At 36.1% G+C, this 14,195-nt stretch overlaps 1 long non-coding RNA gene across 3 annotated transcripts in view; it reads right to left on the reverse strand.

Annotated features, from left to right (window-relative positions):
- The window catches only part of LOC139040974 (uncharacterized), a 147,237-nt gene extending 134,214 nt beyond the window's left edge, over positions 1–13,023 (reverse strand). For all 3 annotated transcript variants that reach the window (XR_011495359.1, XR_011495358.1, XR_011495360.1), the window contains exon 1: positions 12,888–13,023. This is a non-coding gene — a long non-coding RNA (uncharacterized lncRNA). The remainder of the gene's footprint in view (positions 1–12,887) is intronic.
- Positions 13,024–14,195: the final 1,172 nt, after the last annotated feature.

Consider the following 14,195-nt stretch of genomic DNA (forward strand, 5'->3'; position numbering starts at 1 on the left):
CCCACTAGGTAAGCCACCTAGACTACCAAAAGTGTTAACCAAGGGTGAAGAGAATCTAGAATGGGTAGAAAAGGAGTAAGACAGGGAGTATCAGCTGTAGTCTCAAGACCAGAAGGAGCATTGGGGCTGTTTTAATGACTTCTTTTCTTTCTTTTTTTTTTTTTTGCTAGGGAAGATTTACCCTGAGCTAACATCTGTGCCCTTCTTCCTCTATTTTCTATTTGGGATGCCATCTCCTCATGGCCACCAATGAGCAGTGTAGGTCCAGACCTGGGAACCGAACCTGGGCTGCCAAGGTGGAGTGTGCCAAACTTAACCATTAGGCCACAGGGCTGGCCTCTGATTACATTTTTAAATGAAAATACTTTGGATATGTTGCATTAAAGAAAATATATCATTAAATTAATTTTAACTTTTTTAATGTGGTTACTTGAAAATTTAAAATAACATATGTGGCTCATATTTGTGGCTTGAATTATATTTCTATTAGACAAGTTTGCTTTATAATATCTACATGCAACAAAAATTCCACCTAAAACTTTTGACCAATAGGAAGCCATCAGTTGCTAAAGACATGTGATTTAGCCGATAGAGTAAGAGCTATTTAGGTGGCCAGGGTCTGCAGGGTGAAAGTGCATAATGCAGTCTAATGAGAAACTGAAAAGGGCAAACATCTTTCCGGCTGCCTCCCTTCTCCCCCTTTATAGGCATGGCAAAAATACCACCCGTGAAGCTGGACAGGATGCTGCAGAGATCTGATTGTTTCATAATCTAAAAACATCGTGGGAATCTTCCCTAAATGCTTTGTCTGAACTCAAAATCTATATCCATATCACGACCTCAGATAAATACCTCTGCAGCAATTGGACCCGTCTAGATTGTAGAGGACGCTACAGATCTGCAAGTGTGGAGAAAATGCAGCTTAAGAATGAAAGCTCTAAATGAGACTTGGTCATTGCATTTCGGAAACAAAGTTTAAAATAAGGCAGTAACCACAATATTCAGTCATCCACCATAAAATTATCTGTTGTAATCTCCACTTCTGGATATGGATAGCTAAATAGCAATATATAAACAAACAACATCAAAGTGCCTTTTTGGCTAACTGCCACCCTGCCACTTTTGAACTAAAGCCAATTATAATGACATCACTCTAGCTTCATGTCCTTTACTGACCTTCCTACTTATGTTGCCAAAATGTATTAAATTTCTCCTCTACAATTTGTCTTTTTCCCTTTGTTTTTGTTTCTTTAAATAATGACTTGACATCTCTTGACCTCAACCTACAATTTTGGCTGATAATATCACTGAGAAATTCACTTACATAAATGGCCTTGCATAATCATCTGTTGTGTCACAGAAAAATATGTGCAAGAAAAGATTGAATTTGTATGACATGAACTGAAGAAAATTCTTTTAAATATTCTGAAAACCATGCTTCCATTAGGCAGTTAAGATGAAATCTTCTATCAAGCTGTAGCAATTCAGTTTCCATGGTACTATAGGTATAAAAGTATAGAGTTAGTAAACCCACCTGCACATGTTTATTTTAGAATTCTTTAAGCAAAAGTCGCTCTGACCACTAAATTGAAAATGAAAATTGTGTCCCATTAGCTGAGGTCTTCAAACAGGATTGAAGTCTTGAATGTATTTGAAAATCCACAAATACTAGGAAAGAAAACTAAAATAATTGTTTGTCTATTTGAAAGAAAATGAATCTCCTTGGAATTTTGAAACAGTTATTTCCTGAAAAAAAAATATATGGCCCAATTAATAAAGAATATTTACTGATAGAATGATTATGTAAACAAAATGTGTGCTGGCCTATATTATGTTGACTCATTATCTGTTAATTCACATATATTAATTGAGTAAGGGGCCATTACAGTTGTTCAAGCATGAATTTTTTTCTTTGTTTAAAGGGAAACAATTTTTCACCTAGACAGATGTTTAAAAGGCTATAACTAACTCTGCCCTTTCTTTACTGTACCCTCGGTGTTTAGCACAGTGCCTAGTATATATTTTGTATTAATACATCTGATCTGAATAATTTAATAGTGTCAACTTTACAGAGCACTAACACAGCATAGTGGCTAAAAGCAGGGACTGTACAGTGAAATTACCTGAGTTCAAGTCCTACCTCTGTCATTTACTGGGTGTGTGACCTTAGACAAGTTATTTAACCTCTCCTTCAAAAAATGGGTACAGTAATAGCCCTGGCCTCATAAGAGTGTCATGAGGAATAATGACTTGATTCATGTGAAACTTTTAGAACCATAGCTGCGGCATAGTTAAGAGCTCAGTCAACTGTAGCTTTCCTTAAATAGTAGCGCTTAAGTGTACTTTAGAGTTTGCAAGTTTTTTTCACATATCACATTCAGAATCTCACAAAATCTTCTGACATAGGTAAGACAAGTACCTATTATTAACCTGGTTTACAGTTGAAAAAACAAAGGCCCAAGGTCAGGTCACACAATGAGAAAGGAGCAAAACCAAAACCTGAATCCAAAGTCTCTGAACCCGAACTCCAAATCTTTTCCACTAAATACTGCTGGGAAGGTATTCTTTGGATTCCTTCCCTAACAGTATCTGAAATGTGAGTACAGATATTGAATAATCATGGTAGAACTGTTAGGATTGACTACTCTCAGTGACCAAATTGTAGTAGAAAAATAAGCATAAAGAAGGATCAGTTTCTTTTTTCACTGATTTGCCCATGTGATCATGGGTGATTCTTACACACCAGTCTTGCTGAGTACTACAACATAGGTTGACAGATTCTGCCTGCCCTCAGAGTTCATAATCTAAAAGAAGAAATAGAACACATACACGTGCACACATAACTTGGAGAGGTGCTGCAGAGGAGTGTCAAACAAAACAACATGCAGCATAGAGAAGAGAAATGCTGAGAAAACATTGTGGTATATAATAGATTAGCAGACTTGGCAGATGCCTGGGGCTCCTTCCTAGGAAAGAAACTTGTCATCTTGAGCTAATGCATGGAAGGTCGGTGGGCCTAGTTTTCGTCTTATATAAAACTGAAGTGTGGATCTCTAAGATAATTTCCAGCTTTATTTTATTATTATATACTCTCATACACCACTCGAGGAGAGTAAATTAATTTGGGGGAACAACTTGCAAAATTGAAAAACCACACACACGTTGACCCAGCCATATCCACTTCTTTCCATCTACTATAGGTCCACTTCTTTCCATCTCTACTATCAGCAGTGAGCAGAGCCGCCATCATGTCTTGCCTGGACTCCTACCACAGCCTTCTTATTGATACCCCTGCTTCCACTCCAGTCCTACTACCACCTATTTTTCATGCAGCAACTGGAGCAATCATCCTAAAACATAAATCAGATTGTTTCTCTCCCCTCCTTAAAATCTACCATTGGCTTCTCATCATTCTTGGGAGAAAATCCAAATTCCTTCCATGGCTTACAAAGCCCTAGAGATTTGCCTCTGTTTCTGATCTCAATCACACCACTCTCTTGTGCACCACACTTTGACCACTGTGGCCTTCTTTGTGTTCCTGTCTTGGGGCTTTACACAAGCTGTTCCATCTGCCTCAAACACTTTCTCTGCACAGTCATTCAGATTTCAACTTAAATGTCATCTGTTCAGACAGGCTGTACCTGACAACCCAGTCTAAAGTGACTGCCCAACCAATCTCCAGCACGTCACTGCTATTTTCATTCTCTGCCCAGCACTATCATGATATGATGCTTTCTTATTTACGTATTCAATCATTTTTTCATACATCTATTTTTGAATGTATGTATGCATGTTAGTACATATTTAGTATGTATTTGTTTATCTTTCTCTCCCTCCACATACTACGGAGAATTTAAGTTTGTAAGAGCCGGGAGCTTTTCTGTTCTATTAACCAGTGTGTCCTCAGCTCCAATAACAATGCCCAGCACATAATTAACACTTAGTCAATGAAAAGTTAATTATAGTATTATAACTTATGAGCATTTTTCCATGCACCATGGTTCCAGGTATGCACAGAGAGTAAATTTCCAGTTTACTTAACTCATTCACTAAGTTTGTACTAGTCCTACTCTTTGAGGAATTGGGAATAAAAAGAGTGTGGGATGAATACCAGATGACCTAGAAAAAAAAATTGAGCTCATATCCAAGAACACAAAAGGTAAAAAAGATAAGGAAAAGACATTGAATAAGAAAGAAAATTTAAATGTCTTTGATTTTTGTCATTGCTATTTTAAGATGAGAGACACTTAAACACATCCAAAAGTAGATGGGAAGGATCAGGCAGAGAAAGAAGGGTTGAATAATTTGGGAAAGAAAAGGTCCTCAAAATAAACTTCCTGAGAAGGTATAAGGTTAATTTTATGTGGCTACTTGACTGGGCCAGAGGGTGCCCAGATTAAACGTTATTTCTGGGTGTATCTGTTAGGGTGTTTCCAGATGAGATTGGCATTTGGATCAGTGAACTCAGTAAAGAAGATTGCCTTGCCCAGTGTGGGTGGGCATTGTATATTCCATTGAGGGACTGAAAAAAACAAAAAACAAAAGAAGTGAGAATTTGTTCCCTTCCTGCCTGCATGAGCTGGGACATCGGTTTTCTCCTGCCTTGGCTGGGAAATACACCAGCAGGTCCCCTGGTTCTTAAGCCTTGGAACTCAAACTGGAATTTACACCACCAACAGCTGTCTTGGGTCTCCAGCTTGCAGATGGCATATCATGGGACTTCTCAGCCTCCATAATCATGTGAACCAATTCCTCTTAATAAATCTCCTTTTATATATACATATATATACATATACATATGTCGATGTATTGTGTTTCTCTGGAGAACCTTGACTAATACAAAAGGCTAGAAGGAATATGATTAGAAACCAAGAGGTAAAGGACTGAGCCTTTGCTAGGAAGAAGGAAATTCATTGTCTGTAGAGGAGAACTGAAGAGAGGTTGAATGGCAATGCAAGGGGAAATGCATAGCTTTGGGGGTGAAAAGTTGATAAAATTCTTCTAGTGGTTTCTATATACTCTATGAAGAAATGTAACAAGGTTGCATCCGAAAGTTTAAAGAGGGTAAAAAAGTTTTGAAATTGTTTCTGCACCAAGTGAGAGCCAGTTGGGCAGTAAAATGTAGCAGGCTTGCTGGGCAGTGTTTAGGATCCAAGTAAGCAGCTAATGAATTTAAATTAGAAACAATCTGCTGAGTTTGTGATTTTCTCTAGTAACGCTCCTTTGCTCACGTGCATGATTAGAGAAAGCAGGTATCTGAGTTGATGCAGGGTTGGTGTTTTGCTAAGAGAGATGTGATGACACACAGAAGAGCAAGGCAATTTTCCTATTTTTAGAGAGGTATTCAAATTGATGTAGATATGGTATTTGTGAAAAACAATGTAACATTCTATTTTTCTGTAACTAAACTTGATTTCACTCTTGATCTCCCTTTAGCCCAGAGGCAGAAAAAAATTATTTAAAAAAATTATCACCACGTGGAATCTAAGCTGGATAGGAAGAAAAGCGAAGGCTGGAGAAGCATAATGATTACGAAGATGACACAAGACAAGCGGGTCTCAGGCAGCTTCCACCTATGGATGATTTCAGGCTATGAACATTCATCCAGCTTCATCTAGAATTGGCTCCCAAACTGGATAACACTGGGCCTGAAGGTTCTGGAACTCTCTGACTCCAGATGATTAATCCTGGGAAAGGCAGGGGCTGACATTAAGCTACTGCCAGAGGCAAAAGCTGATCAGAATATTAAGAAGCCCATGTCTTGGCAATTGTAACACCCAGGGGCCTTTCCATCTATTTTTTTCCATCCCAGTTTTGTCATATGATTTTTATTTAGATGGAGAATGAAGATACTTGATCATTGTACTAGTTTTATTGGCTGCTTTCAATTCTTGTTTAGAAAAAAAGTGAAATTATTTCTGACTGCATAAGCAAGGTGCTATTTAGTCATCTATATCCCTCTGCTATACTTAAAATTAGTCTCTGTCTCTGGCATTAGTTATACAACTGCTTATCTTTTGCATTTTAAGCAAATAGCAGCTACAAAAGCTTACTCAGCTGGGTTGTTTCTTAATCCTATCAACTCAAGTCAGAATCATCCTTTTCCACCCACATACACTTAGCTTTCAAGTCTAAAATCCAAAGAAACATTTAAATTATTAAAGTCAATCTTGTGAGACAGGATTTGTCACACTGTAGGCAAGTAATTTAAAGAATTTCCAATGTAAATTTGAACTTATATTGGCTAACCGAGGCCCTTTCCCAAATCAAGCCAGTAAAATAATATTTGTTATGTTTTGATATTTGTTTCAATGACCAAGTTGGGGCCTTATTTTCATGTTTTAATATTTTTATTAATCTTATAATATGGAATTCATAATAATAAAACAATTCATTAAACAAGTATCTATTGAGTATCTACCAGCCTTAAGACACTATGCTGTGTGTCCCAGACTTAAGAAGCAGGAAGTCACAGCTCTTGCTACATAGATTCTGAGGTGGGTAGATCAAGTACATAAGTAGATCTTACAATAGCACTTGAACTAAAGTGGGGAGGGAGTATTGAGCTGTGAACTAAAGCAATGATAGGCAGTGTAAGGGAGGAAACGTAATTTTCCTTCTACCCTTCATTGCTCTTGGCTGAGATTCCCTGTAATAAAAAAAGATTAACAAGAAAAAAAAGCAAAGAGAAGTTTAATAACATGTACACCTCCTGTGTACATGGGAGGTACCCAGGGAAGCTGAGTAACACTCCTCAAAATGGCCTGAGTCCCCACCTTAAATACTATCCCAGCTAAAGACAAAAGAAAGATGTTGGGGGGTGGGGAGTCAATTATGGGAGGTTACCAGGAAAAGCACAGTAAACAGGGTAAGGCTGTTATACAGATTTAAGTCAGAGTCCTCTCCTTTGATAAGCTGTCTAATATGTTTTTAGAGCTTCTCTTATGTCTGCTTTTTCTCAAAAAATAATCAACTCAAAATAATCTTTATGCCAAAGAGGCATATTTTGGGGTGGCATACTCTGTTACCCTTTAGCAGAATTAAAAAATGGGAAGGAAGCGGAGATATCAGATTAGACAGAGGTGAAAGATTCCAACCCAACTCCATGTTTTTCATGTTGAGTCAATGAGTGAAAAGTATTATAATTGGCAGAAATTGGAAATTTAGTAATAATGAGTTGTTTCGTGGAGGAAGGTGAGAAATCTGATTTGAGAAATTTTTAGTTCAAGGAAACTGTAGAACATGCAAATAATGATGTCTAGCTGGAATTGGAAATGTGTAGCTAGTTTTACAGCAAAATCAGAGAGCAGAGCTGTAGAACTGGGAGTGGTTTGCATGAAACAATAAAAAGCAGCTACAATCTTGAATGGTATGAATTGGATAAAAACAAATTGTGTATTGGAGGGTGGTATAAAAAGAAATTTGTGGTATTGTAGGAAGAAGAAAAAGACACGTCAGTAGGAGACAGCAAACGGATAAACACAAAATTAGTATTCAGAGATAGCCCAAGTGCCAAGATAATATCAAAGAAATCAGAAGAGAGAAAGTTCTCATTATGAATAGTGTGATCAACTCTGTCAAATGCCACAGAGATTCTGGAAATGATTTATTTCCAGAATCACTCAGTATTGTTAATCTGGGGAATACAGAGCATGTTACTCCTAATAAGAGCTATCAGCATTAATTAATTTTCAAACTAATAATTATATTTTAATTCTCTTTTCAAGTTTGAGACAAAAGCACATCCATAAAAATGATGTCTCTAAACTTGTCTGAGTTGAGTTTCTTCTTTACTAGGCAAGGATTTGCAGGTGTCCCCAGAGGTGATGCCTTCTTTTGCCATCAGTGTTACACACCCTTTTCTAACCATCATTTCCAAAGAAGTGTCACCGGTCTCAGAGCTCCTTCTCTTAATTCAGTGTCCACTAGAACTCTGTCTTGTTCTTCAGCTTTAGTCTGTGGGGGATCAGAATTTTCCACTCCCCCCCCAAATATGTCTCTCTAGTATGATTATTCTTAAGAACAAAAGACGCAGAAAGAAAGTCTGACCTTCCACCTGACTGCCTAAAAGAATTTGATAGAAGGCCTATCCCAGAAAGGAGCTAATGCCATAAGAGAACTATAGTCTAATATAAACTAGGTATGGCAGACAGGCAGGAATGTAGCAAGGCCCACCTAATCAAAGTCATCCCCATGTCCCATTGCTTTTTTCCCCAAGGCGTGGCAAACATTTGTTTGCTAAATATTGGCATTTCCACTTCCATGTGAATTGCCTGCCTCCCCTTTGAAGTCACAAACCACTACTCCCAACATCCTCCTTTGTCTTTAGCTGAAGATGGTATTTAAGGTGGTGGCTCCAGCCATTTTGGCATTTTACTCAGTTTTCCTGGGTTTCTCCCACGTATACACATTATTAAACTTTGTTTGATTTTCTCCTGTTACTCTGTCTCATGTTAATTTCATTCTTAGACCAGTCAGAAGGACCTGGAGGGTAGAGAAATAGTTCATCCTCCCGTACAAGCCACTCAACATCCCATAACAGTTGGAGAAAGGGATGAGAGCCAGAGTTGTGGGCCATAGCTGCAAATGTTCTGAGCAGCATTTGCACTGAACATCAAAATCAACTGGAAAAGAAAATAAAAATCCATAGGAATGAGTTTCTAAAGATCGTGGCACTTGCTTGAGGAGATATAGTGAGAAGCACCCCTTAAAATAACATCATGCAGGTAACTGCTAATTAAACTTATCCTAAAACTGACATTGTAAGTGGACAAGTTTGATTAAGATTATTCTGTGAATTTTATAAAGCCATACCATGACGCTATTATTTCAGTTCCAGACGCTTCTCTCTCGAGAGGGCATCAAAGATTTGGAAGGTGAAGGAGTAGCCTCTCCTGGTCTCTTCCCTTTGCATTTCAAAGAGCTTTTTATTTGATATTGGCAAGGAAATTTCTGTTATCAGTTTTTCCTAGTGGTCTACTTTCATTAGTAGCAGCACAGAAAAATCTTCCTCTCATGCATACAGCTGGTTAAATTACATTTGCGTTGATATGTGCATTACATTTTCTTCTTTCAAAGTACTTGACCATCTTTTCCCTTCTCAATTGCTGTTTCTTTTTTTCTAGAATGTGAAGATAGATGTTATTTAAATTGGGAAAATTCAAAGATGATATTAAAATATATTAGTCAAATAACTAGAGCCTGGGAGAGAAGCCAAGGCAGCTATGGAATGTGGAAAGGCTCTTAAGGGAGGTTGTGTGTGTTTGTGTGTGAGGAATACACAAAAGATGGCCACTTAACAATGGAGAGAAGAAAGGTATTTCAGCATTTTTTTTAACAACTAGTATGGTCATATGAGTTCCTACTAGCTGAATTTCTACCTTGAGCAAACTTTGGCCACTTAACAATGGAGAGAAGAGAGGTATTTCAGCATTTTTTTTAACAACTAGTATGGTCATATGAGTTCCTACTAGCTGAATTTCTACCTTGAGCAAACTTTTTTTTTTTAATGATTTCTCTTAAATCCAAATTCTTTGTTGTTTGTTTGTTTTATTGCTGAGGAAGATTTGCCCTGAGCTAACATCTGTGCCAATCTTCCTCTATTTTGTATGCAGGTCACTGCCACAGCATGGCTGCTGATGAGTGGTGTATGTCCGCACCCAGGAACAGAACCCAGGTTGCCAAAGTGGAGCATACCAAATTTAACCACTAGGCCATGGGGCCAGCTCCTTAAATCCAAACTCTTATTTGTTAAAACACAAGAAAGGCTTTCCATATCCTCTTCTTACTTGCCAGGTTAGACCTACTGAAGATGGCCTATCCATAATCCATGACTCAGCTCTGGCCAGTTAGAAAAAGGGGACTGGAGCAAGCATGAGGTGTTATTTTCCATCACTGATTACTCTGCCTTCCCTAACACTTTTCCCTCCCCCATTGTTCACAAACTGTATCTACACAAAAAAAGTCAACCCGAAAATTTGTCCTCAGAAGCTCTCGAATTAAATAACTCAGAAATTTCTTGTGAACATAAGTTGAAGGTATAGAGATATAGAGTTGGTATGAAAAGGAAGAACAATTTATTTTTAGTTATGGTAAGCATGAACATACATCCTGGATATTATAATTTCAAATAGCTTGTGCTATTTTTTAATAAATATCATGTTCATTTTTTGGTTTAGTCACTGTAGTCTATAACCATAGTGCATATAGCAAATCTTATGTAAAGCATGAAAGTATTTATGTGCTGAGAAAATAAGAAAGCCAAATATAAGAAATAAATACATGGAAAGGGGTAGAGAAATGTGGTATCTACTGGGTTAAGATATTTTCTTTGCGCTTTGTAAATTAATCTGGAAAGATTAATTGAAAGAAAGGGCTTGGAGACAATTTTTCAGCTCTAAATAACCAGTCCTTCAAGCAGACCACATAAAAGAATGTATATTTTTTTCCTGAGATAAATTGGTTGAGAAAAAGCCAATAAATGTGTGTCCACTCCTCAGAACTTTGGGGACTGAGTTGCTGAGAGAGCATTGTCACTTGAAAATACAATTTTAATACATTCCCACCCCAATTTTTTCTCAACTGCTATCTGCAATCTCAGCCTGGTATTTTTAAAACCCAGATGCAATTAATTGCTTTTATTAATATCTAGACCTACATTTCATTTTTTCAAGGAAAGCTCTCCACCCTTGATTTATAAAATCACAAAATACAAAGCTGGAAGTAATTCTTTTATTCATACAAAAAAAAATCTTTGCCTGTCTACTTCAGGCTCAGGCTTTTCTTCCACACCTTCATTTCACAGATGAGAAAACTAAAACCCAAAGATTTAAAATGTCTTCACCAAGTTCATAAATCAGGACAAATTTGTTTTGAAAGGCAGAAGTAGGACGAGTCTATGAAAATTAATTCAGTTTAAATCCAGTTATTACTATATTTGGTTTCCTTCGCTGAGCCTTTCAGGAAATATTGATGTAGAAAAAAATCTGCTATTACAGCCATGCAATGTGTACCTTGATGCAATAAAGAACTTTATAAAACAATCAGATCACCCCAAGAATCACTGCATCTAGAAAGATGTTTTAGATTCTTGCAACTCAAATTATGGTTCTCAAATCCGCAGCACCTGGGGGCATGTTAGACACACAGGATCTCAGGCTCCATCCAGGAGTACTGAAATATGTCCACATTTTAACAATAGCCCCAGGTGATGTGTGTATGCACTGGAGTTTGAAAAGCTCTGTTCTAGATGATCTTGGAAATAACTTCTAATCTTAAAAATGTGTGAGTTAAAATTTGTGTGTTTAAATGACATCAAGAGTATCCTCTTAGGCAAAGTGAGTCTGGTGAATATTTTCATAAAGTGAAGAACGCCTTTCGAAACAGTTTATCTCCAATTTATCTTAGGTGTCAATAAGGAATTTCTGTGTCTGAACTTCATATTGCACAAGATGAGGCCAACTGAGGACTCACGAAAGTAGACATATGAAGAAATAAAATGCTCTCAAAGGAAAATATCAGACAAACAACACGTAAGTTGCTCTTATTTGAAAATGCACTGGCTCTACAGTTTATTAGTTCAAAGCTGATTTACATAGAATTTATTTTAATATTCAATCAGAAGGTGGGTGAAATTACCTTTGCACTATTTATAGAAAAGGAAGCTTCATAAGTTAATTCCAAAGAAAAAACTTTTCTTCTTAAAGAAAAACATGATTTTACAAATTTGCAAGTCTCTATTTTCGTGCAAGTAATTGCTATATAAGCAAGGGCATGTATTGTTATGTTTGTACACTGACTAATTACAAATGATTCTTAGCTAGCAATTAAAGTAACTACAAAAGCAACATTTGGTTTACTTGGTTTGCCTGGCTGTGCACATAAAAATAATAAAACTGTTATTAAAGCCTGTAGACTATCTTTTAATTTAGATAAGTCCAAATTAGGCTGCATTGCTGAATTTTAATTGATTGCCCTCTTAATACCTGAATCTTTTCTTCCCCTATCTAAGATCTTTGAAAATGCTTAAGAACAACGGTATCATTTCTATTTTATGACATTCTAAATATCTAAACTAAATAGGCAGAATGGCATTTCTACCAAACTAAATCAGTCTGCGTGTAGGTAAGATCAATGTCTTAACCTATAGATTCAAGATTTTGTTTTGTAAAGCAAAAATCTTTATAGGTCTAAACATACAATTTTATTACTTTTAAGTACCTGTTGCCCTGTAGGTGACCTTCAACAACACCCCCGTTTTTAGTGGCTGTTTGCTATCTGCAACGATAGGCTTTGGTGAATATTTTGAGGACTTGGCATAAAACAAAAATGTTGCACATGAAATAGAAACTAGTTTTAGTAGTAAAATGCAGACCTTTTTTGAGCATAACAATAAAAGTGCTGTGTTACATGCCTGAAGGTCCCACAACTATCAATTTCCACTAACCTCCTTAAAAAAGACATGAATTTAGAAAGTGCGTGTATACCCTAGCAAATATAATTTCATCTAACTTTTTAGACTGCCTCTGAACTTTAAAGTTTTCAAACAGTATGACATACAAATTAAGTGATGCATGCAGCATATGATTTTATTGCATTCAAGTCTTTGGACTTCTATATTTACTTCATGTGTTTAAAATCTTTCACTAAATAGAGTCCTAAGGTCATTAATAACATCAGCTGGCCATTTTTTTCCATCTGTCACATAGCTAATAAAAAAGATAGTATTATTTATTTAGTGGTCTTATCTAACATCACCTTTCTAGTTTCCTGAAAGCAAGTTATGACCAGACTTACACACAAAAAGAGTTAAGGAATACATTACTCACTTCTACAAATAAGTGGTTTATAATAAACTAAATGAAAATGAGAGCAAAATATTTTCTGACCTTCTCCGGAGTGCTAAGCAGTGTTGAGGAAGGAGTCAATAAGGAAGAAAGTTAAAAGTAAACAGCATTTGTACTTAGTTTAATACTTGTCTCTTAGGACACTATTTCATGAAGATCCTACGGAAAAGAAATTTTCTTCTGACTGCTTGTGCTGTGTAAATATTACCTCAGACAAATGCCGTATTTTGACTAAATAAGTCTGCATAAACATAAGACTTTTATGTTGGTCTCCTTAGTTTTTCTACACTAATTCAAAATTCAAACCATGATTCCCCCTAAAACACTCTATAAAATAGTATTCATGACTTCATACAGTAAGGATGATATTTTCCTTTATAAATGCCACAGAAAATCTGTGGTAAATTTTTAAATAAAAAAATTGTTAAAATCCCAACATAACCACAAATTGCCCTCCACCCTCTGTCCAATAAATTCCAATTTTAGGTTTTTACTATTTGACACAAATCCTTTATAGTCTTGAGGGAAAAAAGCAGACTTTTATTTCGTGTACATTTGTCTGTGTGACTTTCTGTTTTCCAGCTGAGAATGCATTGAGGATAAACACTGTAATCCATATCTGCAGAGGGAAAGGTTGAGGAGTATATTTCTCCAGATACAGTATTCAGAAAACTTAAAAGAGAATCCTTACCATTCAGGAAGAAAAGAAACAAATGATAATAAATGTTTTAAATGTACATGTAGTTACCAAAAATATAGTAAAGCCTAAAATAACCAATCTTCTACTGAAAAAAATAAAAATAAAAATAAGTGATGTCTATTTTAAATTGACTTTGAATGTTATAGTCATGAATAAGAGTTTGCTTGTTAAACCTAGAAGATTAAAGCTTGAGTTATATATGTTTATATGTTAGAATACAAGTTTTTTTTCAATTAGCTAAATCAGCAGTTGCTACAAAAATACAGCATTCATTTAAATTAGCTACAAAAATATTACATTTAACTTTATGTTAAAGTATTAGAAACAGTTGACATTCATGCTTGGGACTTTTTAAGAAAAGGAAAACTCTGTTGTCATATATTACATAACTGACAAAATATCAGAGAAAAATTTTCTGCCTAAAAAAATGATAAGGAGAACAGATAACATTATAACTGTTATCTATTCTAAGTATACATGGGTGGTAGCTCCTCTGGCTTATTTACACGCTGAAATACATTTACCTAAGAGGGACCAGCCCTCTGTTACATATAAAATGAAATTTCAGTTTCTTCTTTATTAACTGAAGTGAATTATCGCATTGGCATCCCATGATATCATTTCTCTTCACATAGCAGGCTTCTAGATCT

The sequence above is a fragment of the Equus asinus genome, chromosome 18 (genome assembly GCF_041296235.1).
Source record: "Equus asinus isolate D_3611 breed Donkey chromosome 18, EquAss-T2T_v2, whole genome shotgun sequence".
NCBI lineage: Eukaryota > Metazoa > Chordata > Mammalia > Perissodactyla > Equidae > Equus > Equus asinus.